A 27,752-nucleotide genomic window follows, 5' to 3' on the forward strand; every position below is an offset into this window, starting at 1 on the left:
CACTTTTGAGATGACAATGCTGCAATATCTGCAACTCCCTCCACTTACACTCAGGTTGTACATATGCACATAAAGTCACTAAAGTCTCTGCCCCATCTTGGTTCACAATGGAAACATGACCTGGGTGAGCGCGTGGAACTTCCTGGAATTTGGCAGAGGTTGGGGGCTGGTGTGCCACCGTTGCAACAATATACTGCATTGGCCCGAATATAAGCCTCACCCAAATATAAGACGCATATTTAAAAGTCAAGGGGGGGGGGGGAGAGAGAGAGAAAGACAATACCCGAATATAAGCCACTCCCTTCCTCGCTTTCTCCCTTCCCGGCCTTGGGAGAGAGGACGGGCGACTACACGTGGGGCAGGCGCTGTTTGCCCCATGCTCCTGGCTGCATACTGGGTAATTTTTGTAAGGTCGCAAATATAAGCCGCACTTTAACTTTTCACTGTCGGAATTTGGGGGGGGGGAATTGCGGCTTATATTTGGGCCAATGTGGTACTGTAGGAGCTGCTGGGATCTGTGTGCAGCTGCCCCATGGAATGCAGCTGGCTGCTTTGTGGTGAAGTGCCTCAGGCCCTGGACTGCCTCCACCCTTCCACCCTTCCAGACAGAAAGGAGTATGGGCAGTGCCTGAGCTCCGCCATGTTCCCATGTCCTTGGTTGTTCTTCAGTCCTGAAATTGGACTTGCTCCTTCTCCTGTCTCCTTCGTTCTTTTGGTTCCAACTCCTGCCTCCCTTCTGCTTTCTCCTTGGGTTCTGACTTACTCCTGGGTCCTGAATACTGCTCTGCCCCACAGCCCCTGGTTCCCAGCTCCTGGCTCACCCAAGACTGCTCTCACAGTGGAGCTCTGAAAACTGGGATGTCAGATTCTTTGACAGCTGAAAACCTGCAGCTGAAAAATACAGTGTGTAAGGAGAAGGGACAGAAACCAGATCATAGCCTTAGATTTCAGTGCCCTCCGCAGCGGTCAAACATTTCCCAAAGCACACCAAGGATGCTGAAATGTTCTGATGCGCAGCAAGGTGACCAGGCAAATTGAGTTGATGCAGTCCCGAATCTCTGCTAACTCCCGCCCTAATCACTATTGCTAGGGCTGGTAAAAGAATCAACATTGCCAAGGAAATTCATAAATAAGTTTTGTGAGGTTTCCTTTATTCCTGCTTTCGCTTTTTTTTCTTTTTTAAAAAAGCAGAGCTCCCTGCAGCGTTCCACTGGCCTTGAAGTACTTTTGAAGATAATGTCACTGGGTAGCCCTGCTGCAAAGCAATACTGTTGATGTGCAAATGCGCTTGGCTGCAGGGAAGCATACAGGCAACATAAAGCAAGTTTACCTGCTGTGCTGGACTCTTGGAACAATCTTGTTTCACCCTAAATTTAAAAAGGAGAAGAAAAGGAAAAATGGATCAGAGGAAGAGGCTGCTCGGTGCACCGAGAGATCTAACAGGCTTCTTCAAGTAGCTGAATTAGTTGGATGACATACTGTGAATACAGTTGTTAATTTATATTTGGAAAGCTGATCCTAAATTAAAAGAATTTGTATGCTTTTGCAGCATGAATTGGTGTGTGTGTGTGTGTGTGTGTGTGTGTGTGTGTGTGTGTGTGTGTTCAGCTACATCATCAGTAGGTAACCTCAGGTCTGGTGACTGAATGCCAATTACCAGGAAGATGCAGGTCACCTAGGTGTGTGGGATGGGACTGATTGTTAAACCACTCTGAGAGTTGTAGCTCTGGGAGGGGAATAGGGGTCTCCTAACAACTCTCAGCACCCTTAACAAACTACAGTTTTCAGGATACTTTGGTGGAAAGCCAAGACTGTTATAGTAGTACAACAATGCTTTTAATGTAGGGTGCAGATCTGACTCAAGACTTAATTAATGCATGAAGGGGTTAAGACCACAGAGTAAGCTGTCCTGCCACGCTTAGCTCACCTTAGCAGGAACTAGGTTTATCAAGCCTTTGTTCTTCCAGTCTCCCTGATGAACTCAGCATGTGAAGAGGCTAAGCTGATTCCTTCAACTTAGCTGCATGGCTCTCACAAGCCACTCTTGGGTTTCTATACCCGTAATTTAGGAATTTTCTCCACTTTGGAACTAAACTAAGCTTTACTTCCTGTGCAGCTTTTTCTGAATGCTGTATGGAAAAGCACATGAATCTGACCTTTGGAGAGTTGGTAAGTAAACCATTTTTTAAATTACCAAATGCATGGTCTTTTTCTATCTTGGAGGGACGTTTTGGCACTCACAAGGGCATATTTTAAAGGTCTAGCAGCCTATATTGGACCTTGGCATCCAGGAATTCTCCTTTCTATATTTTTCCTTGCACCAGCAGTTTGGTCACTGAAAGGACAAATAGATGAAATCTCTGTAGTGGCACCAGCCCCAGAGATTACCACACACTTTCCAGCTCAGATTGGAAAAGCAAAGGTCTATCTAGTCTAACATTTTGTTCCCTAGAGTGATGAAGTCCACAAGCTTGAAGATCATATTACCATAGGAGCAACAACCTGCCAGGAGACAGCAGGCAACTGAGCAGGTCAAATAAATTACTCAGGATCAGGAAGCATTATTTCATTTTACCTTTGCATGACATTTTCCCATTGCAATTAACTTCTTGGGATTGCCATTGGATGTTAAAAGATGAAAGAAAATATTCCTTTCAGTACATTGTCTCCAAGTTACTCTGCATCAAAGACAGCGCTGGCCATAAAACCAATACAATAGCCCAATGTTTATCACCATCTGAACAAGCAAAGCTGCTTTCTCAAGTCTGTCTGTTTGTCTAGGATCAAAAACAAATTGTTTTGCTCCTCTCATTCACACCCCAAGGTAGGTGGGACTTCCAAGAAAGGTGTTATGCAGTCTACGTTGCAGAGCAGCAGGAGAGAGTGCAAGGTTGTTGTTGTTGTTGTTGTTCTAGCTAAAATAGGGACACTATTTCCTTTCAACCTTTCCTGGAGGCTTGGAGTGGGAGAGGAATCCCATGAAGTAACTCCATGACTGAAATGTCTGAAAGGTACCTTTCTCTCAGTTAAACCTAATAGCTATCAGCATGGAGAATCTTGCTAGGATGATGTCGTCCTAGCATGAAGAGTCTCTATCTGATTAGACTGGATGATATTAAAAAAATGACTTTCAACATCACTTTGATGTCTCATCAAAGCAAATTTCAGCAGCCTCTATGGAAACCATATATTGATTTGGCCCGCAATTGTTGTGGAGGCCTAGCTTCCCACATGGTAGCAAACACCATGTGGAGTAAGTGAAGAGCCTGAGGCACAATTCAATGCGTCAGTGTCACCACTGAGAGTAGCCAAATGAAAGGATTTCAAAGATGCACTAACACCACCTCCTTGTTTTATACAAACCAGCTCTTGGTCAGATGGGTCTCCATTTTGACGACAATCCCACCTTGTTTGGGGGTGAAAGTGCCCCCCCCCCTGCTCCCAGCATTGCACACTGCAATATGTAGCCAGGCTGTTAGTTGACTGCTTTATTTCTTAAGTGAAGCATTTTGATTTGAAAAACGTTTGCAGAGTCTTCTTCCTCCCAACAGCCTTGCAGTAGCTGTCAATGTCACAGATGGTGACCTGAGGAAATGTGACTTGCCCGAGGCCACACGATAACTCGAGCCATGCACATCTGCTAGCGGGTGTGGATAGGATGGATATCCTTATCCAAATGAGAAAAAACAACCTCCAGTCAGATCAGGGGAGCCTTGGTGACCATTGCAGTACAGTCTGCAGGTAGAGTCAAATCAGCTGCACGCATGGAAACCTGTTTTTGCAAATGTGCCTCCCTTGCTGGATTGGGGTTAAATGAGTCCATGGGAGAAGCATGACTTAATGATAGGTTCCTCAAGTTCATGTCAAACTCTTTAGCCGTCCTTCTCCATGTGGACTTTTGACAGTCTACTCAGCCCTCTTTGGGGTTTCATTTTATTCATATATAAACCATCTGTCCACTGTGAATTGAACTACGACAGGCTGGCATTTGCTTGATTCCATTGTCAGCTGCAAGAGCAACGGCTGTCATTCCATGTCACGGAAGGATGTTGGGCCAAAGACAGATATGAGGCATGCTTTGCCCGAATGCTTAAATAAAAAAGGAAATGATTTTCTCATGAGCTGAAGTGGCTATACGTGCTAAGTGGGAAATACACATGGAAATGGCAGTTCCGATAGGAACGTAAAGCAATACTGCTTTTTCATATATTACAGGTCTTTGGGTTTTGTTTGCTTTTCTGCTGGAAATAAGAAATATAGTGTTTATTGTTGCCCTACCTCATATTTTTTGAGAGTCAAATAAGGGTGCAGGTCACCTTTCCCTAAGCTGGGACCCTTCAAATTTTCCAGACAGCAATATAGACTACGATTCCCATCAGCCTCATTGCACAAAACTGTATCTGCCATAGGTTTCTATTTTCCCATGGGCAAACCAATATTTACGTGTCCTGTTCAAACCCAGTTTCCCCGGGGAACTGCCAGTCCTGTCAGTGTTTTGCAGCGTTCCTTCCTATTGGCATGGCTGGTTTCTCTCCACAAGAAATGGAGGGAAGGAAGAGGCGGAAAATAGTGCTAAATTACCTCTTCCTTTCTCGGCTCCCTGTCACCACTTTGATTCCCACCTTGGCCAGAAACTCTACATACCCGGTCGATAACGTTTCCTCGCCCCTTTGGCTGAATACCCAGCCGCCTGCATAATTTGTCCTCAGCTGCTGCCGAATTCCTTGCTTGCCCTATTTTGTGCTTCGTGTGGTGCTGTGTTTTGCATCACTTTCTGGAAACGTTATTCAGTGCTGAAATCCATGTGTGGTTTGCGAACGCAAACCAGCCCTGTCCTTTCGGTGATGTTAATTATGTATGCAGCTCCTGACTGCGACGTCCAGGGGAGGACTGTAGCTTACAGAATATACTTGGTTACGTTTTGGAGCCCTGTAACAATGATGCCCTTTATATCACTGCCCAGCACCCTTTGCTTCCCCCGCATGTCACGTTCTGAACAGCTCCGTCTCTCATACACTATTTGGTAATATATGGGATAAAACGCCTTGCAAATATGTTGCAGCTGCAGAGAGAGAGACAGAAAGACACAGAGAGAAAATCACAGGGAGTGGCGGAAATCAGAATCTGGAGCATTTGAAAACTACTATAAAAATGACACTCTCAGCTTTAGAGTCTAAAGCTTTGGTTTTTTCCTGCCCTAGTCATGAATGTCATCTGTGCTTCTCTGCATAGGGAGCAACCTAGAACAGAGCCCAGTTGGCTCCCTTAAATAAATAATCTTATTATAATTTTAAAACACATTGGAGCCAAGTTAACACAGTAATTCTAAAACATGGAACATTTTTGGCCAGAGTATAAGATGGCACAAAAATAGCAGAATATTTTGTTTTGCATGAGAATATTGCAAAATATGAAATTTCTGTAATGTCCTTAAGCATAGCAGGTATCCCTAGCCTTTCTGGGCCCAGGGCCACATTTGGAAAGCCAAGGAACTGTCACGGGTACCAAAAAATACCCATTTCACAGAGGAAAAAATGGTGATGCTTAGAACCCCCCCAGCCCAAACTCCTGTATGCACCCCAAAATAAACATGATACAAACAAAAATAAAACTGGGCAACACCCCCTCCAAACAAAAAATCAATTTTTAAAAAATAAAGAATTGGGAGGTGCAAGGGAGAGTGACTCAGTGTGCTGTTGTGCACATGGATTACCTTTTAGTGACCCCATAACTATATTATTAGGATATGTGAATTGCTATGCTGAAACTGAGGATAGATGTTTGATAACACTGCCAGTTGTGGGGAGAATACAGATGGCTAAATACTGTAAACAGGATCAGTTGCCAACATTAGAAATCTGGAAGAGAAAAAAACCTGGAATGTTATGCTAATGCACAAACTGAGCTATTTCAAACATCTTTGGGACTGAAAACTTAGCTCAAGTGAACCTTTCAAAGACAGCAGGTTCTCTCTCTTTTTAGTCAACGTGCTGTTCTCCAGATGTTTCTGGGACTACAAGTCCCATCATCTATGACTATTGACCATGACAACATCTGGAGGTCATCACATTGGCGAACCTTGTATTAGATACCGGATTAGACTAAGACACCTGAAAATGGAAGCTGCTACTTTGATCTATGAAGGATTTCTTATAATTAGATTCCCCCCTCCCTTTGTGGCATACAATAGCACCTCGGGTTACGCAACCTTTGGGTTACGTAAACTTCAGGTTGCGAAAGTGGCAAACCTGGAAGTATTTGACCGGGTTTTGCCACGCACGTATGCGCCGAAGCGGTCTACCACTGCGCACATGCGTATAACAGTGATCCCTGGGTTGCGAAAACCTTGGGATCTGGCCAGACCTCTGGAATGGATCCCATTCACAATTGGAGGTCCCACTGTATTTGGAATTTTCCATGGTGTTTTTTAAAAAACAACAACATCACATAATTTCTTTCAATGTACATTAAAATGTAAGGCTGTCACTGTGCAGCCCCCATTTAAGAATTTGTAGTACCTCGTAACAATCCTAAAGGTAAAGGTAAAGGTAAAGGGACCCCTGACCATTAGGTCCAGTTGTGACTGACTCTGGGGTTGTGGCGCTCATCTCGCTTTATTGGCTGAGGGAGCCGGCGTACAGCTTCCGGGTCATGTGGCCAGCATGACTAAGCCACTTCTGGCGAACCAGAGCAGCGCACAGAAACACCGTTTACCTTCCTGCTGGAGTGGTACCTATTTATCTACTTGCACTTTGACGTGCTTTCAAAATGCTAGGTTGGCAGGAGCTGGGACCGTTGCGGGGATTCGAACCGCCGACCTTCTGATCTGCAAGTTCTAGGCTCTGTGGTTTAACCCACAGCGCCACCCCATAACAATCCTAGAATTACACAAAGGCAGGGTAGTGGAGGGGAGTACAAGAGTAGGCAGGTTGCACGAGAGCAGTGGCCATGCCATGGGTGTGTGAAGGCAGGGGGAGGGAAACACTGAGAGGGGAAAAGTGGTAGTTTAAAACGATGACAGAAGTTTGAGTGAAGCAGGGATGGAGGCAACTGAGAGGAAAATTGTAGGTTTGTAGGTTTAAACCACAGCAGAAGTTTGAGTAAAGTACTAGAGAATATTTGAGGGACCCACATCCTTTATTTTTCTCACATGTGGCAGATGACGAATGGAAGAAACAGAGGTTTGAGTACAGCAAGAAAGGAAAGGACATGGGAGAGGGAGAAAAAATATGTTTTAAACAACATCAGAGTTTTGTGTGGAGCTCCAGGGCATTAATGTCAGGGAATAGAGGGTTAGTGAGTGGAGCAATCAGTGGCTCAGCCCATAGTACTAAAATATTTTTCTAATAAACTTTGAGTTTGGGATAATCCCAGAAAATATGCATGAAATCAGCTTTATCAGTGCCATATATCCTACAATTCTCTTTTTTTTTGGTCCTAACTTTTCTTATCTTTTGAGGTGTGAAATGTCTCTGAAATATAAACTTTAAACATTTACACACATAAACACAGCTGAAGCAGTTATTTTCTCATTTTTCTTCAGATAATTGAGTTCCCAAGACACTTTCCCATCTTATTTCAAAATTACGATCCATGTGCTTTTTAGACTTCAGCAATCTCTTATGAATTCCAGATAATAAACTTCCCTAGTAAACCTTTGTCAGACATTTCATATTTAATATTAGACAATTATATAATGTTATTTTTTTTAGAAGACTGAGAATGCTATAAATTAGTTGAAAATATTGGGATCATGAAGAGTTCTATCTCTTCGTATTATTACAAATCCCCTGGTGTGTTCTCACATAGCTGCAACTCTATTGTACGCTTATATTGCCATCACACTCTTAAAGAAGGCTTAGGACACCAACTTTGGAAAATAGTTTGTTAAAAATATATCAGCTCAGAGAATCTACAAAACATGTAACCTGATTAACCAGATCAAAACATAGACTGGGCAGGGAGACTCTCTATTACTGGAGGGATAAAGTCCCTCCATACTCCTGGGCGTGTTTATTGGCATTGCCAGTGGACTCCGAAAAAAAGGATTGGGAGGAATCCCTCCTACTTGCTCTGAGCACCTTGGGCATAAGAACTTGACAAGCACACTGTGGCCCCATTGGGTCAGTGTGCATGACAAATTTAAATGCTCGCCCAGTAACCCCCGCCCCTGCCTCAGGTGACTATCCTGCCAGCTCCTAACTTGTTTTCCCCACCTGGACTAACAGCCACAGGAGGCAAACAGTTCCAGCTAGTTCACCTCCTTCCCAAAACATCTTTATTGAATTAAAATACAAATACATATACATACAGTGGTACCTCGGGTTACAGACGCTTCAGGTTACAGACGCTTCAGGTTACAGACTCTGCTAACCCTGAAATAGTACCTCGGGTTAAGAACTTTGTTTCAGGATGAGAACAGAAATCATGTGGTGGCTGCGCAAGGCCCCATTAGCTAAAGTAGTACCTCAGGTTAAGAACAGTTTCAGGTTAAAAACAGACCTGCAGAATGAATTAAGTTCTTAACCCAAGGTACCACTGTACATACATAAAGATAAAAAAGAAAAGATTAAGACAGCAAACGAAAGGGCGAAAAAAGAATTGGAAGTCTTTTGTTTAGAAATTCAATGAGCGATTGTATAATAATGCAAATTCTTGTTTTGTATGTGTGTGTTTTTCCCCTTCCCAAAACAAACAATTGCTCAAAAAGAGTTCTCTAAGAAGAGGCCGCAACCCTTAACAGAGAAGTAGACACCCACCATCCCAGTAAAAGTGGGGAAACTTGGAATGGATTGTCCTGTGTGGAATGTATGCTCCCCATGAGACAAAATAAAGCCTTTAACCAGGCTTTTTTTTGGGGGGAGGGGGGTAGCCCCTATCCACCCTGGTGGGATGGTCAACCACTTTCCATACATGTCACTCCAAGAGCACCAATGAAACCAATAACGTACCTGGATCCTGTGTCCGGATTCAACATGCTGGCAAGGATCTTGAATCCTGTCTGTTGGATGAAATCAGTCTCACCCAAGTCAATGATGAAATTGTGAGGCAAGGTTGCCTCCAGGCAATGAAAGGTGAGCAACAGTCCCTCCCTGTGCAACCCCTGCCTTGTCACCCACTGACAAGTAGCCTGGGCCGAAAGGTATCCCTGCATCCCAATGGCCAGTGAAGCAGCTGTTCTGTATACCCAGAACAAGATGGAGTGTCCATACAATATGACTCTGATAGCATCCAGCAACATGCCTAGTCCAGAATGGCCCATAAAATGCTACCAAAGCAACAGCAGAAAACAACTGCGAAAGGAGAACAAAGGAACTAGAATTGAGGCAGAAGCAGCATTAAGACATCGGGTGTGATAGGTCTGCATTTGTCAGGGATAGGCAGGAACGCCTTGTCCCAACCTTCTAACATCTTCTTAACACAGAAGTCACCAGTGAAGCTCTTCACCCCAGAAGCCTGGAACCAAAGAGCTAAAGCAGCAAGATGCCCTGCTATAGTAATGACTGCCCCACCCTTGTCTTTCAAGTGCACCAGGAACTGCCTCAGGTGGCAGAGATAATTTCTGAATTCACAGTCCATTTCCCCCCATTGCCCCAGAAGCTTTCATCGTACTCTTCGGATGATGTGACAAGTACTAATCGGAGTCTTGGCCTAACCTATTATTAGAACCTTGAGAAAGGAAGTCCACTTATTTTTATTTATGTGCCGGGTCTTAACAACATGGTAACAAATTCAATCTGTCTGTGTAATTAATGCAGAGGCAGTACAGAAGCCTAATGCTAGCAAATGTGGCATTTGACTCAACAAATTGAAAAGTAATGATAAAAGGTGATTAATGTTATAAAAATGCAATTACTGCTTGACATTAGGAAGGTTTTTCAGGGCTTCCCCTAGTTTGGGAAGATGTGAGCTGTATACAAATGGCACTTTACATTGATTGCTAGCACCAAAGAAACTGTAAATGTTTTATGATATGTCTCACCCCAGGAAGAAAAATGGCAGGCAAGGTGTGACTTCTAATTCATTTACTCCTTGGCTTCCTCTTCCTTGTTGATTGAATCTATGCCTCTGAAGCCTTTGACATTAAACAATTGGGATGGGTGAGATGGTTTCTAACTAATTTCAGGTTCTCTTGAGCATTTATGTGTTTGGAGGCTCATCTCTGACATTTCATTCCACCCTCCTGTCTTCTCACCTGGGGGTCAGAGGAAAGGCAAGCATGAGGGGCACTCTGCTGTGTGAGGTGGACCATGGGCAAAGTCCTTCAAGGTCATACAGGTTGTGCCTACTGTGGAACTCTCTGGAAGTGCATTGGCTAGCTTTTGGAAATGCTCTCCACTTTCTCCATTGATGAAATGGAGATGCGCCACCCACTTGGGACACAGCTGGTGCTGTGGGTTAAACCACAGAGCCTAGGGCTTGCCAATCAGAAGGTCGGCGGTTCGAATCCCCGCAACGGGGTGATTTCCCGTTGCTCGGTCCCTGCTCCTGCCAACCTAGCAGTTCGAAAGCATGTCAAAGTGCAAGTAGATAAATAGGTACTGCTCCGGCGGGAAGGTAAACGGCATTTCCGTGCGCTGCTCTGGTTTGCCAGAAGCGGCTTAGTCATGCTGGCCACATGACCCAGAAGCTGTACGCAGGCTCCCTCGGCCAACAAAGCGAGATGAGCACCACAACCCCAGAGTCGGCCATGACTGGACCTAATGGTCAGGGGTCCCTTTATCTTTTACCTTCTCCATTGATGAGGTACCAAGGTTGGTGCACCTGCAAGTTCTTAATGCCCTGATCCTATCAGACTAAAGGTTCAGATACAAGAGGTGTCTATCAAGGTGTAATGAAGAAAACAGAACCTACAGCAGTGCAGAGCTGTAGCAGGCAGCCAAATAGGTGGGGGAAGTAAATTGGCATAGATGGCAGTTGCACACAGCGTGCTTTTAACTAAAGAAGCCCTTAAACAAAGAAGTAAGAATTGTTCAGATTTAAGAGCAAAGCAAGTTTCCGTAGAAACCTGAAAACCCACTAGTCATGACGAAACAGCTCAATCAGCCTGGGCCACATCATGTAGCAGGTGGCAGTACTTTCTCCTGGCTAGATGCCTTGCAGGTGCGCAAGAGGAGAACTTAAGAGGCATAAGGCACCAGTAGCTCCCTTTTATGGGAGATTGCTACCAACCAAATGCAGGGCTTCTGGATTTCAAGGTTTGGGACCTGTGGGGATCTGACATTTTGGGAACAAATAATCCTGTGCATCTGCCTGAGATGTTGGACATGAATGCGTCAATCAAACACCCATCCTTCCAAGGAAAGGAGCACTTCACCTTTGCCAATCCTAAGAACTGCTGCATGTGCAAGGCCCTAGGATGGGCTATGTGCTTCACTTCGTAATTTGTTTTTTGTATGCATGCATGTATATGTGTTAAAGGTACACAGATCTCTTGCCAGCTTGGGAGAATATGGGACACCAGAGCTGTATGCAGTGTTTCTGTAGCAAAGGATAAATCAAATATTCTCTGTGTACAAGCCTCTCTATGTGTATGAAATGAATATTTGCCTGTGGTTGAGCTTTCCCCTGTATGCTTTCTCTGTTCCTTTCCTCAATACTTTACAGGCCTTTGACAAAACAAAAAAAATAGCAATGCTGTTCATTCGAGAGAAGGTAATAATATGCTATTCAGTATCTCTTGCCTTGTAGGAACTCCCCCAGCACAATCTCCCTTTCATCAGAATTTGAAATATGAATACTTAGCTTGATGGATCACATCTGGATGGGTGACAATGCATAATAGAGGTCAAGAAGGATTGTATTGCTTGGTCCACTTCAGTGGCCAGGGGCAACCTGTCTATGGAGGAGGCATACTTATGAGATTATAATGGCAATTTGTAAAGCTTTTGCTTTTAAGCACCACAATTGAATCTGTTGTACAGGCAAAGCCGGTGGCTGCTATCCAAAACTTTGATAAATCACTTTATTGCTGACTAATGAGTTCTTCATGACAGGAAGATTTCTGCAGTGGCTCACTCAACAACCTATTTTCTGAACCAGCAGTCATGACTGGAGAGCGAGAGAGTGAGCAAGGGAGAAACGTGCTGCTTTGCAGAGATTAATCTGAGACCTGATTGGTGTAGCTCTTGAATGCCAGATGTTCCTCTCCCTGTAAAAGATCTGTCAGGCCGGGGCTTAATTTATCTCCACCTCATTAGCTGTGAGTATCACTGTGGAAACAACCGTATTTCTCGAAATAATTGCAATTAATGTTTCGGTCCTTTCCAGATAAGGCTCATCTTTATTTTTAGGTATTTCTTTTTTCTTTTTTCTAAAACTGCTGCTGCATTGTATTCAGAATTTTAGAAATCTCTTGCTATAGATTGCTGGTTTTAATCTTTAAAGCCCTATACGGCCTAGGACCCTTGTACCTACGGGACCGCCTCTCCTGGTATGTCCCACAGAGGACCTTACAGTGTTCAAACAAAAACTTCTTGGAGGTCCCAGGCCACAGAGTGGTTAGGCTGGCCTCAACCAGAGCCAGGGCTTTTTCGGCTGTGGCCCCGATCTGGTGGAACGCTCTGTCACAAGAGACTAGGGCCCTGCGGGACTTGACACCTTTCTGCAGGGCCTGCAAGACAGAGCTGTTCCACCAGGCCTTTGGCCAAGGCACAGCCTGACCCCCTCTGGTAATCCTCACAGAACTCTAGCCCAATGGTTGCCATTAATTTGATTTGAACTGATTTTATAATGAATTGATTTTAGAAAGCTGTATTATTTAACTGTTGTTAACCGCTCTGAGCCCGGCTTTGGTTGGGGAGGGCGGGATATAAATATTATTATTATTATTATTATTATTATTATTATTATTATTATTATTAATAATATTAGAACGTCTGTGGAGGTGCAGAAATATCATGAACAAGGACAGGGATAAACTTCCCATCGCCTCACAATTATATTACCTGAAATGAGCTTTAAAGTTAGGGGATACAATATCCCTTTGGGGTGGCATTGTCTCCTTAGAAGCCCAACCCAACCCATTACACACACAGGAAAAATTAAAGGGTTTAGGGAGCCTCGGTTAATACATTGTGCTATCCCCAATTCCTCTCATTTAATCTCCCTATGAGTTGGCTTGCTTTCACTGGTTCCACTCAATTCTGAATACTGGTTCTACTGGTTTGACCTTTTGTACCGGCTGAAGCATCATACCTCCCTTGGTTTGAATCCCTTTGTGCAACTTACATTGTTTTTTGACCCCCTTATCCTTCAGTCAGTTGAATGGGGCAAAGATGAGCATCGCTAGCCCCCACAGTGGCTCTGTGTGACGAAGGCTGCTTCTGTGTACGGACCTCGCTTGCTGGATATCTGATCGTTGCTGTCTGTTTTATGATTATTTAAGAATATGATTGACTCTTGATTATATGCTCCTTTGAAGACTGTGTGTATTGTGTGCTGGCAGCTTGAAATATCGGGTAGTTTTATTACAGAGAATGTGCGTAGCGGGTTGAATTATGCCCTGGCCTATGGCTTGTGTACTCATAAGTCAACTAAAATTTATCCTGTTTACCTATTTCTCAGCCAGAGCTTCATGTTTCAAGGACTGATACTCATTTTATCGCTGCCTCCTCCGAGATGTATCTTCCTCCACCTGCCTCCTGTATCTCATCACAGCTTGATGCTCATCCTCCTGGAGGACTACAATTCCCACCAGCCGCAGTCAGGATGGCCAATAGTCAGGGATGATGGGTGTTGTAGTCCAACAAATGCATGGATTGTCTTTGTTGCTGTTGCCTCTCCCTTTTTTGAGAGAGAGACTTCTCTTATTTGAACCATGCCTGCCAGGACACCCTTCCTCTGGCATCCACCTGGAAGAAATTCACCCGACAGTCGCATACATTAGATCCCTGTTTGATTTAAAAATATCCCCCTCTCTCCAGACACCAGTGAGTGTGCAGATGCTAGGCTGATGTTGCTGTTCTCTTTCCCCCCCTTCTCCTGCTGTAATAGATGGTACTCTGTGGGTTATAAATATTTTATACGAGCTGCCACATTAGCAAGGTTGTTCCACAAACCAGTCACAGCAACACATTCATTTGGGCCTCTTTTACGTTTTCATTGTTATGTGAAGAATGTTTATAAAGACTTGTCTAAACAAAAGCTTACGGATGCTGCAAGCTGCCCTGGAGATGCTACCAGGATATACCTCTTTGGAGCGATAGCACCAAATAAGATCAGGCTGTGGAAAATTGCACATCCTTTTTCCCACCTGCAAAACTGAGCCAGAAAATGCATTTTCTTTAACTTCTGTGCAAAATGATACATGCCCACCTCTGCGGGTTCTGTACACACACAAAAACACATTTCCTTTTCCATGCCAAGTAAGGCTGAGATCTGTACTCTAAATAGCTTGTGCAAACTAGATGCGTTCTAGTTTGGCTAATTGTTGAGAAGAGTTTCACCCCTTGAGCCCTGGAAGCACTCGTCAGCATCTCTTCTTCCTCAAGGCATTGTCTATCTTTCCTCAACCCCCATTTCTGAGAAAGTATAGAAATATGCTTTGAAAGGTAGAAAAAATGAATTTAAGAGTGCTGCTTTTTGTGTGTGAGGTTCTTGTTGGTGCTTTCAGAACCTGAACAGAACAGAACACCCAATCCCTGTTGGAGGAGCACACTTTACCATCAGAATGAGATTAGTAAAGAAAAAAGACATATTTATTTATTGCAGGAAGCACATACTTGATAAGAAAGATCCCAGTTCTATGTAACTAAGATGCAAAGAGCCACACTTGCTCTTTCATCTCAGCAGGAGAAACACACAAAGATGCTTCCTCTCCCAAGGTGAGGATGAAGAAGCAGGACGTAGGAAAGAAGCTAGCAACCCTGAGAGTATCAGTCTAACACTGAAGGAAGAATATCTGAAGAAGTGTATCTGAAGAAGTGTGTGTAACCCGTGTATCTGAAGAAGTGTGCATGCACACGAAAGCTCATACCAAGAACTAACTTAGTTGGTCTTTAAGGTGCTACTGGAAGGAATATTTTTTTGTTTTGACTATGGCAGACCAACACGGCTACCTATCTGTAACTGAAGGAAGAGCAAGAGGTCAGCACAAGTGGGATAGTCTAGGAAGTTTGGAGGTTCTTCTGTGTCTACTCTTCCCATGCAGATATGTTAGCCTACAGCGCAAGCTGAGTTGTATCCCAACACATCCAACAGTTGTTGCAAAGGCACAGAATGCTAACATATTGTATGTAAGATTCCTGCCAACACACTTGCACTGACCACGCTCCTAGCTGGCATCTGATTGCCTCATTCTGCTTAGCCAGGATTCCTGTCCATCCCATGAATGAAACTATACATATGTTGAGGTAGCTCCTTTCAGATTGTGTCAATCCTGCATCACCTGGCGGACATTGCTGGTGTTTTGCTGAGGGGATTGTGCTAGCTGGCCTATCACCACAGGACAGAAACAAATACCTGAATAGGGCTTTGATAAATGGAGTGAGAATTCAAATGATGGTGTTTCACTTGTCATTTTGTTGTCAAGTTAGAAGAAGTCCATAGGGCAGCAAGACGGGGCAGATAAGAATGAGCAGTGTCATGGAGACCATTCAGAGTAGATTCTGGGAGCAGCTATGAATCACCGTACCTGCAGAGACAGGAGGCCCCTCCATGTAACAAAATGAGCCACCGAGGAACCGAGCATGTGGAGGCAGCCAGGAAAGCTGCCCTTCATTTTTAGCTGTTCCTCTTAACGAAGGCAAAGAGCCCGGTAATTGTTAATGCAGAATGGGATTGTTTAAGTGAGGCTGGTAATGTGGTGTCTGAAGAATGGAAACTTGTTACAGAATAAAAGAAGCCCTGAAGTGGAATGTGCAAAAAGCTTTTGAAGGCTCTTTCTTATTACCCAAATCATGTTCTTATATGTCACGAAAAAGACTTGTTTTTTTAGAGCATGAAAGGAAGGGAAACATTATCTGATTGTCAAACGGAGCAGGGCAGGCAATCAGTCAATGGGCCAATCTTCAGTATGATATCTCGGGATATGGGAATGAGAGTAACCCTGTGAAGATAAGCATGAAGAAAATGTACTCCCCACTATGCTAAATTAGGAGATTTCTCATCCCATCCTTGGAGGAAAATGGGCACAACTGGGCCAGTATTGATGGGACTTATTTCTTAGTAGATACAGATAGGAGATTTCAATTAAACACCAGAGAGAACTTTCCGATGGTAAGAGCTATTCAACAGTGGAGGCCTTCGTCTGCCCCTCCTCAGTAAGGGTATCCTGTTAAAGGGATCTGGGGTGTGAATCCTGTCTGAAGCCTGAACTATGGGGACCCTTGGGGTGTCCCTATTTGATGTAAGTCATAGGGCGCCCCCATCGGTGGTTTACCCTTAAGTGGACTCTCTGCAGACGGGCAGGAGTCAAGATATAGCCTGGCTTCACCCCAATGCCTAAGCCAAACCGCTCACATCTGTAACCAATAAAGTTGTGGCCTATTTGAACCCATAGACCAAAATACTCAATGTCAGTGTGATTTATTGTTCTCCTAGGAACTTTGTGGCTCGGGTGCCTTGGTGTGCAATAAGAACTGTTCACCAGACTCCCCTGGGAGACAGTGGATCTCCATCATCAGAGGCATTTTAGCAGTGGTTAGATGGTCATCTGTTGTGTATGATCTAGTTGAGATTCCTGCATTGAAGTGGGCTGGACTAGATGAACCCCTGGAGTTCCTTCCAACACTACAATTCTGTGATTCTATGGAAGACTCTTTGCTGGTACCTGCAAATTTGCCTGTATTCTTCTTATACAAGGTGATATCTGGTAATATACCCAGAGCAGACCTCACTTAAGTCACTTGATTTCATTGGATCTTCTCTGAGCATGACTAACACTGGATTTCAACCACAGTTTTCAGTATGATAATAAATTATGAATAATTTAAATATTAGCTCCCTTCCACCTGAATGAAAGTAATTGCTGTTCTGAGTAATTAAACTGTAGTAGTCAATCATCACCAAAAGTAGTTTGGCTAGGCAGTTTGAACTATTGTTCATAAATCAATTCTAATTACCATCTAACTATATGAAAAGGTGTTTAACTAGCCATTCAGCTATTTTTGGTTTGATTACTTGGTCATTGAACTACTTCTTGACACTGTGCTGGTTGTGTACACACCACATTTCAGTCCCATTGATTTCTGTGGTAAAAACTGAAGCATGGAATTAACTCCCCCAGTGAAGTCAATGGGACTTTTTAAAGTGTTGGAGTTTGGTTCTATCATAGCATATATTTTTCATATTGAACTCAACCAAGTCCTTCAGAAATTATTGCAACTGAATGCTGCAATTTTTTGATCAGCATTTTGTTAGTAGGTTACTGTTGCTATTGATGACTCTGGTTATTTTTATAGGGGTGTGTGGTTTTAGTATTACATGATAATTGTTGTAGGCCGTTGATTTGCTTTTAAATTTCTGCATGTTTTAAATGCTCTCTGTGTTGCCTCGAGTCTTGTTTTGAAAAATGCCTCTAAAAAGCCTAGTAAGATACAACATTATTATTTTTTAAAATACTATTAACTCGTTATCAACATATACAGATATCCTTTCTAGAAAGTTCATAAATCCAGAAGAAAAACTAATTCAAATAAGCTAAGATAAACTATCCAATGAATAACAAAGAAATAGATTTAAAATTTGATGTGGAAGATACATGAACCCTTTCTCTGGAATTTCCATTATTAAGTAGACCCCACATTACGTTCCTGCCATGTGCTTGTGCTAGGGTTTCCTAGGTTGTCTGCGTGAATTTTATAGAGATGGGTTTGTTACTTTAAACACATTTAGTAGCCTTGGCCTGAGTTGGCATCTACGCTTACAGCCTATTGTAGCATTCAAGCAACTATCAGCTGCAACGCAGCCACTAAAAGCTTTGCGTCTGGCCTTCAACATTACTGGATGTGTACTAGTGGGCCCTGACCTCTAGCACTTGCACCAAACTCTAAGTCACTCACTCAAAACAATTCCCACCCACCCTGCCAAACAAATACAAAACCTTTTACGTGTATGAACATAAGATGAACGTTGCTGCATCAGAACAAGCCCAGCTTCCTATTTCCCTGGTGATTTCATAAAGTGCCTGGTAGGATATGAAGTCAATAGAGAGCTCCCACTGTTTGTCCGCAGCAGCTGGTATTCCCATGAAGATTATTTATTTATTATATATTTTAACGATTGATAGTAATTTATAGACCACTAATGCAAAGGGTTTCCAAGTGGTCTGCATCTTATTAAAAGCAATCACGTCATTGTCAGGAGGTCAGGAGGTCAGGAGAACCACCAATAAGACACATGGAAGAAGGAGACAGAAGATCGTTCTGTCGGACAAGCAAAAATGCTTGTGCTGATGGAACAATCTCCTCAGCACTACTGGGAATACAATGCAAAATACAAAGAATAACATAAAGATAAATATAAAGTAACTGAAGGACCTACAAAATCAGAATAAAAGGAAGCATTGCCACTCCCAAAGGCTTGCCTGAACAAAAGCGATTTAAACATGTGCTAAAAACAATCAACTGTTGGCACATGCATATATCAGAAGGGAGTGTGTTCCATAAAGTAGGTTCCATCTCACTGAATACCGTCTTCCAAGTAGCTGCCACACAAAATCTTGCAGGCATGTGGCAGCACCAGGTGGGTGTCTCTCTATGACCTCAGTGATTGAACCTCCCTACCCCTGCTTTAAAGCCATTCTAGCTTGTGACTGTCACTGCATCATGTGGATGTGAATTCCACAAACCATTTATGAGTTGTGCGAATAAGTACTTTCCTTTGTTTGTCCCCCAAAGTCCTGTGAGCCAATTTTATTGGATGAACCTGAATTTCAGCATTGAAGTGTGATGAGGCGAGGCTGAGTTTTCATTCTTACTTTGAGGTGTTCAGGTAACGCTCCCCTTACACACTCCCTGAGCCCTCAGTTTAAGGAAAACTGTTGTAACTGTCATTTCAACTGTCACACAAGTTGAAAATTCCACCCTCTCAACTCCCTCTCCACAGAACCGTATGCAAATGAGCCTGCTGGCTGCATACAGACCCTTACATTATACATTTCCCACTTTCCTTCTCTCTTCCTTCTGTGGAAACCTTGACATCCATGATGAGCTGTTGCAAACCATTGTGGAAAGATGGGAAGGCGGGGGCGGGTGAGGGGGAAAGCTCCCAGTTTAATAATTTAAATATTCTCTTTCGGTAGATATTTTCTTAGTTTTCAGTTTGTCCCAAACATCACCCATGTGACGTTTGATGGGTGTTCTGTGTATCCTTCGGACTAGCTAGAAGAAGAAGAAGAAGAAGAAGAAGAAGAAGAAGAGTTTGGATTTGATATCCCACTTTATCACTACCCTAAGGAGTCTCAGAGTGGCTAACAATCTCCTTTCCCTTCCTCCCCCACAACAAACACTCTGTGAGGTGAGTGGGGCTGAGAGACTTCAGAGAAGTGTGACTAGCCCAAGGTCACCCAGCAGCTGCATGTGGAGGAGCGGGGAAGCGAACTCAGTTCGCCAGATTACGAGTCTACTGCTCTTAACCACTACACCACACTGGCTCTCCAAAAGACCTACCTAATATTTTTTTCAAAGTGGGAATTTGTATTCTCCAAAAGCCTAGATTCTAATTGACCTGAGAGAAAGGATTGGATGGAACCTTGCCAAGCCAGGGTGGTGCCATGGTAGGTTAAAAAAATGAATGCAAATATGAGATACCCCCATACATGAGGTGAGTTGAGAGGAAACAGTTTATACTAAGAGAGTAACAAATGTTCTGTAATGTGTGAAACAAGACAGCCAAATAAAAGGGAAGGCTCACTGATTCCTCCCTTATTTGGGGAAGGAGCATAGCTCAGTGATAGTACATCTGCCTTTCATGCAGAAGATGGTCCCAGAGTCCATCCCAAACATCTCCAGGCAGGGCTAGGAATGTACCTTGTCTGAAACCCTTAACAGCCACTTCCACTCAGTATACCACATAGATGGACCACTGGTCTAAGCCAGTATAATGCAGTTTCCAATGTTCAGTAGAGAGAATAATTTTATGGTTTTAATTGGAGGAGAAACTACACTAAACGTTTCATGTTGTAAATTGCAAATTCAATTTCCATCTCTGTTTGTTTAGATTTATGTGATTTGCTTGTGCTTTACTTTAAAAGGAATTATATTGAATTGAGGATCTTCCCCCACCCACCCTGAGGCCGTTTCCCTGTTAAAACCATATCACTGCTACTCAAAACATCAGGTGCTTAAATATGGTTCAGCAAACCCTCGTCTTCCTATGTCTGCTTTACATGCCAGGTGGAAAAAGTGTGTTTCCTAACAAGCCATCCTTCATGAAATCTACAATAAAAGGAGGCATAGAGGGAAGGCATCAGATGTAGCTGCAGGCAGAAAGCAAAGTGGGTTTGGTGACCTTGATGTGCAGGCTGCAGTTGTTATGGCAACAGGAGAGCAAAATCACTGTTGCTAAGGCACACAGAAGTAAGGCAATTTCCCCCTTACTTAATGGTCATTCGTCTACAATAAGTTAATTCCAAATTTGCTGCATGCAAAAATGATTTAAAGATCATAGTAATGATGATAAAAAGTCCTAATGAGTCAGCAAAAGACATTTTTATGCCTTTAAGCAAAGTAGGGTTGTAGAGGATGTTCCAAAGTAACACATGATAGTAATGGATAGGGCTGAGCTGTAATCCAAAACAACAGATATGGTAAATCTGAACTATGTGATCAAGCACAGCTTGGGTGCTTTGCTGCCTGGAGAGGCACTGGTGATTAAAAAGCTCACCTTTGAACCTCATGTGGCTCTCCCGCCTTGTCCACGCTCTGAGAAAGGAATATTTTCTCGATGGCCCATATTATTTCCAGTTTAAGGCACCAGACCTTTCATCTGTGGAGCTGTATTTGGCCACTGAGCACAAAGAGCCACAACTTGCTCTTCAGACTCTGCTCCTTCTCACTTGCTGTCATACTTGTCAATTCTTGACCTGAAGGTGACCGTCATGACATTCATAACTGTGTGGCAGATAAAGATTTCTCACAGTTTAGGTAGGTTGGGAGGGAAAAATCCCTATGTGCTTCATCAGAGGGAAAGGTGAACAAGTGAGGACCTCTTCACCAGCCTAACTGCCCCTGTAACTGCCTCATGCAGTGGTTTGCATATGCTCCTCTTCTTCCTGAAAGGTCCTGTCCCCTGTTTGTTATGTGTCCCTACTGTCCCGACAACTGGGAAACACTGGCCTGCAAACGCTCCAATTGGAGAACAGCCTTTACCAAAGGTGTCATGGGCTTTGAAGACCCTCAAACTCAGGACGAAAGGGAGTAGCGTGCTAAGAGGAAGGCACGCTTGGTAAACCCGCATCATGATCAACCCCCGCCCAGAAACCAATGTCCCCACTGTGGAAGGACATGTGGATCTAGAATTGGCCTCCACAGTCACCTACATTGTTCAAACCATGTTTATGGAAGACAATCTTACTCGGTTACGAGTGATTGCCAAAGAGAATAGTTCTTTATTACTTGACGGCTTTTGAATGTCTGAATGGGGTTTGGGTCTTTGCATTTTTTATGTAAGATCCAAGAGAGGAAGCCATGAGGGAGTTATTTCAAGTTCTTCTCCACCATCCCCTTAAAACTGGAAACGGGCAAAAACAGATTCACAATTCACTTCTGATATCTGAAGCAATCTTTAACAGCTGGAACATCTAAGACAAGTGAGTGGGCCTAAATTTTCTGTGTCAAGAAATTGTCTTTTAATTTCCATGTGATGCTCCATGCTTTGATTTCTGAGAACCTTCCAGCAATCCCTTTAGGGAACTTCCTGCTATCATTTGATTCACTGGCTTTGCAGTCACTATGCGGATTTTCTTCAAGGTGAGTCTGAACCTGCATCTTGGCAATCCTGGGCCTTCCACTTTTTTAAAAACAACAACAACAACAAACAAACACATCAACAGCAGCACAGTCTTGGCCACACACTTGCTTATGATGCAGGTTGCTGTCTTTGTTTAGTATTACAGTATGCAATTAAAGTATTCCTTAAAGGAATTGATCACTTAAATTAACGGTCATTGGAAATGCAATTGTGGTGTTTTTTTATAGTGCCCAATAGATCATTAAGGAAAGATTTACAGGAATAGCCCAAATAAGTGTGATAGCATGCTTATCTCTGCTAATTGATGGATTTCATCCTTATCCAAGTAAAGAATGTTTGCCACTTCAGCAATATGACAAAGGATGCAGGATCCTAAAGCTCAAGCTATAACTAGGAGTGAAGTACTTTTTGGGTTGGTTAAACGCCCACCCTCTACCCCAGTCTCTTATAAATGTTAAGACTGCATTGGTTGGATAACGGGCAGTGGTGCCAAAGTGCTCCATCAATCCTAAGATGCTGGTTTTAGCTTCAGAAAAAGAAGAAATTGCAAAGTTGCCAACCACTAAGTGCTCACTGTCCTTGCTATCATGGACAAAGTCATAGCTTGCAACCTGAGATAACAAACTCATTGGAAACTTCAGCTAGCGAACTTCCTACAGACGTCTGATTGGCCACTGTGAGAACAGGATGCTGGGCTCAATGGGACATTGACCTGATCCATATAAATAAAACATCATTATCATTGTCCATCAGGCTCCTTTGCTGAGAAGCAAAGTTTTCAAATTGTTAAACAGAAGTTACTTCAAAACCAAGTTAAGCTCTGTTGATCTATGTGGTGTTTGCCTCCTAGGATGGGTCATAAGGAAAGGGTTAAAATAAGTGTGATGTGATTGGCCAGTGAGAATGCAAGGGGGGAATAAAAGTTAGAGTGGGAGGTTTTGAAAGTCAGTTGAGTTGAGGTTTGGGAGTTGAGGTTGAAGTTTGGGAGTTGAGAGTTGAGGTTTGGGAGTTGAGAGTTGAGGTTTGGGAGTTGCAGTTGAGGTTTGGAAGTTGAGAGTTGAGGTTTGGGAGTTGAAGAAGGAAGAGGGAGGTTTAGATGTGGGTTGGTAGAGTTGTATTATGAGAGAGTGAGAGGAATTGTTAGGTGGAGTCAGATAGTTGGAATAATCAGTTTGGAGTTGTTAGGAACTAAGAATAAGAAACTGACAAGAGAAAAATTAACTGTAACCATAAGCTTGTTCCTGCATTTAAAAATAAACTTGATTATTTGTTTATGTTAACAACTGACTGGACTCCGTGTGTCCCTGTGAGATACAGAGTGGTGGCAGCGGAAAAAGCAATCGCAGTGGCGGCACAGGGTCAATAGACCGTCAAACGTCTGGGGGGCCCTGTGTGTGATCGCCACAATCTACTTCATTATCACAGCATAGGCCCCTCCCTTTCTTGTAACTTGAAGCCATTGGTTTGGGTCCTACCCTCCAGAGCAGAAAAAAACAAGCTTGCTCCATCTTCGATATGACAGCCCTTTAAATATTTGAAGATGGCTATCATATCTCCCCGCAGTCAACGTATTGCTAAATAATAATTGCATGGGTGCATAGCCCAATGGTACAACTTTGGGTGGGTGGGAGGAACACGAAAGTGGAAGCATTCGTGTGCAGGAAATGCAGGGGTATTTGTACTGGGACAGGAATGGATAAAATGTGCTAAACCATTATGAATTGCATCAGTTCCCTCCCTGTGCACAAATGGGGATGGTGGTGCAATGAATGTATGCCTCAAAATGCATTTTTAGCTACAATAACAAGTTTTCTCATTTTCATATATTTGAGAATGTGGGAATATTATACCAGCTGGATGCTAGATGTTAATTACATAGTGACAAGAAATATACTCTCTTGAATTTTTTTAACATGCCCCCACACCCATAGAGAGATGTATATATTACATATTCTTCTGGAATAGGCTCGGGGTGTAATGGGCAAATGCAATGACTACTCTGGAAACAACTTTCCACATTTTCTGAAACAGACCACACTACGCATGAGCTGAACAAGTTGTCTGAATCACAAGTAGAAGTCACAATACTGGCACGGCATCTCAAACTTTCCTGATGTGGGTTGAATTGCACAGCAAAATGTTCACTCTGTTCATCGTCTCCACCTCCATCGTTCTGCCCGGACACTGAGGTCCAGCGCCGAGGGCCTTGTGGCGGTTCCCTCCCTGCGAGAAGCTAAGTTACAGGGAACCAGGCAGAGGGCCTTCTCGGTAGTGGCACCCACCCCGTGGAATGCCCTCCTACCAGATGTCAAAGAGAAAAACAACTACCAGACTTTTAGAAGACATCTGAAGGCAGCCCTGTTTAGGGAAGCTTTTAATGTTTAATAGGTTATTGTATTTTAGTGTTTTGTTGGAAGCCGCCCAGAGTGGCTGGGGAAACCCAGCCAGATGGGCAGGGTATAAATAATAAATTATTATTATTATTATTAGCAGCACATTTCAGACTACCTGTCTGCCATGCTCGCTGTGTGATTGGCTTTCCAAAAAAGGGAAAGAAAAGAGCCAGCAACGAACAGAGTGGCCATATGTGAACTGGCCCTAAGTCATCATTCAACTGCGAGTCAAATGACACAGTTGGAAAAGCTAATACAGGGTTTCTATGGCCAGCTAGGTTATATTTTAATTAACTGCTGGCCATCTCACTTTGACCGAGAGTCAACGGTTCCTGAAATGCAATGCCTCTGTACTGGCTGGATAATGTATGGCATACTGAATTGTCTGAGACTCTTCAGCCCTTCGTTAATCTGAATGGAGTTTGCGGGCTCCAGTTAGAATTCTGTCTGCTGATCTTGTTTATATACATTCTAAATGGGTATTGAAAGGAAATCACAAGAGGAAGTTGATTGCAATTTGTGGTTAAAAAGAGATAATGCCATCCTTGGAGCTACAGAGGCTGGTGTTTCACTGCACAGTTAGTAAAGACAATGCTGGCTTCTGAGAGCAGATATGCAAAATAGGTAAGATCATTTTCCCCTAGGACAGTTTCTTGCTATTGTATGAATGTACAAGCTTTTAAGCTACGGAGAGCTATTCCAAAGTGATCCTGTCCCCGAGTTATAACTGCTGGGCAGGCAGGATCACATTTAAAACCCTTTTGAGCCAATCCATCATAATGCTTTGCTGGCAAAGGTGGGGAACATGACAGTACAGCAATACTGACTTCATTAGCACAAGGAAGAAAACTGTGCAGAATTGAGAGCAGAGCTGGAATGAAAGTGGGGAATCCTATAAGGGATTATTTTTAGTCTCATATTTCACCTGCAAAGCAGACGATAAAAGTTAAAACACTCCCACTGATGTCATTAGAAGGCCCCTAGACAACTTCCCTACTACAGTGGTACCTCGGGTTAAGTACTTAATTCGTTCCGGAGGTCCGTACTTAACCTGAAATTGTTCTTAACCTGAAGCATCACTTTAGCTAATGGGGCCTCCTGCTGCCGCCGCGCCGCCAGAGCACGATTTCTGTTCTCATCCTGAAGCAAAGTTCTTAACCTGAAGCACTATTTCTGTGTTAGCGGAGTCTGTAACATGAAGCGTATGTAACCTGAAGTATGTCACCTGACTAACTCTGCAGCCAGTCACCACACAGTCCCAAGGAACTATAAAACCCCGTCAGGGGATACAGCCTAGGGATACATCATTCTACTCCCCTGGTCTGAAAACAAGAAAAGAACTTGGTAGTGAACCTTTGGGTTCTAGACACTTTGAACTGAGGAAACACTTTGTTCAAAAACCGAATGCCCAACAGCCAGGGTGAACGATTTTTATTTTTATGAAGAAATTAATTTGCTTTGCCACAACCTGTATAGACACCTTATCTCAATGATATCACTTAGGGTAAAGAATATTACTTAGGCTGCAATTTTCTACACCAGAGGCAGCGAACCTGTGGGAGGTTCCTGGGAACCTCCAGGAATAAGTAGTAATACTGGCGGCACAGCAAAGAAGAAGAGAAGAGAAAAGTTTGCCTGATGCAGAGAAGACGTGGGCACTGGGAATTTCTATAACCAAATGTTCCTCCTAGATTCACCCACATCACCAAATATTCCTGTATAACACCTATAGCTTTCACATATGTCTACCCAAAGCAGGAGTTAATAATACAAATCCCAATGACTGATGTATATTGCACCTCAGTGCACAAATACAGAACCAAGTAAATAATTCATGGGATACTGTCACAGCTGCACTGTCAAACTGCCATCTCATTCTCTCTTGTAACTCACCACAATCCCTATCCCCTGGTTAGACTCAAGAGAAAGTGGGAAGGATTGCTTCTATCGTCCAGCAAAGGCCAAACCTATGTTGGCACAGCAGCACCCTTGCCGAGGACAAAACTGTTACAACTGTAGGGAAGTAACAAGGAGGAAAATGTGGGGTTGTGATGGAAAAGAAGCATAGATTAGTAGGAGTGCCAATAGTCCGTCTGTGGCAATTTTTACTGTCCATGCCCGCCTCCACCCTGGCATAATGCTAACAATTTCAACACTTCAGTTGAAATTAATGCAGGTCCGAACTGCACCACAGCTCCCCTCTTTGCTGCCAGAGAGGTTGTGAGCCAACCTGAGATCTGCGGATGAAGGGCAGTAGGCACATTTAATTAAAATAACTATTATTCTGCAGGCTCGTCTGGACTTTCCCCCACAGAAACCCAATCTTTATCACTGAAACAGACCAAACATCAATAGGGTTTTCTCCCATTTATTGATAAAGAGCTGGTTTTCCCAGGGAAAGTGACATACACATACACATTTTCTAGGTAGGGGACAAGCACAAGTCTGGATGAGCCCTGACTCACACTGCAGACAATCATTGTACAGTGGTACCTTGGTTTACAACCATAATCCATTCCGGAGGTCCAGTTGTAAACCAAAACAGGTTGTAACCCAAGGCGCGCTTTCGCCAATGGGGCCTCAAAAAAAGAAGGGGGGAAAAAGGTTTGTAATCCAAAAAAGGGACACACACTTCTGGGTTTGACATGGTTGTAATCCAAAACACTTGTAATCCAAAACGCTTGCAAACCAAGGTACCACTGTATCACAGTAGGAATATACAAGATCTGCCTTACATGTCAGCAAGAGGCACGAGACTACAAAACTCTGCCCCCTTAACTAGAAAATTTAAAACATTGGATGATGGGGATCTTTGCAGAAAGGGAACACTGTGTGTTCAGGCATGTGTACACAACAACAACAACCAGGGCTGACTTTTCAACCTGGGGTGAAAAGGGCATCTTCTTGGGACCCTTACTGCTATCCTACCAATGCCCACTAGGAACCTCTGCTCCCTTTGGCAACTGAGGCTACAGCGAAAAGGCAATACCCCCAAGTAAAGAAGGGAGGCAGGCTCATTGAAGAAGCCAAGACCATATGTCAATTCAGGTTTCTTGTCCATCCTTCATCACCCCTGCCGACCCCCATTGCTCAGAAGGTTGTAGTAGCAACTGCTACACAGGCCTCACCTGTGCAGAATGCAGAAAGATAACCCCTATTTGTCGACAGCCCCAGTAATCCTCATGGTTGGATACGCACAGAAACATGTGATGTGAGTGATTCGAATAGAATTTCTGAGATGGCCATCTCATCCATTTCAGGAAGAATTCCAGAGCTTTGGAGTTCATGAGATTCGGAGCAAATTGCAAATTTGCCGCTTCCATGTGAGTTTCAGCTAAGAACATAAGAAGATCCTACTGGATCAGGCCAATGGCCCATCAAGTTCAGAAGGCTGTCCTCACAGCGACGGACAAGATGCCAGTGAGAAGCTGGCAAACTGGACATCAG

The 27,752-nt window shown here is 43.4% G+C and overlaps 1 long non-coding RNA gene across 1 annotated transcript; it reads right to left on the reverse strand.

Moving 5' to 3' along the window:
• Positions 1-1,210: 1,210 nt before the first annotated feature.
• Positions 1,211-20,095, reverse strand: LOC114591866 (uncharacterized). Its single transcript, XR_003705383.2, has 3 exons — positions 18,920-20,095; positions 14,152-14,262; positions 1,211-1,367 (listed from the first exon to the last, which is right to left on the reverse strand). It is a non-coding gene; the product is annotated as an uncharacterized LOC114591866 (long non-coding RNA).
• Positions 20,096-27,752: the final 7,657 nt, after the last annotated feature.

The sequence above is a fragment of the Podarcis muralis genome, chromosome 2, assembly GCF_964188315.1.
Source record: "Podarcis muralis chromosome 2, rPodMur119.hap1.1, whole genome shotgun sequence".
Classification (NCBI taxonomy): domain Eukaryota; kingdom Metazoa; phylum Chordata; class Lepidosauria; order Squamata; family Lacertidae; genus Podarcis; species Podarcis muralis.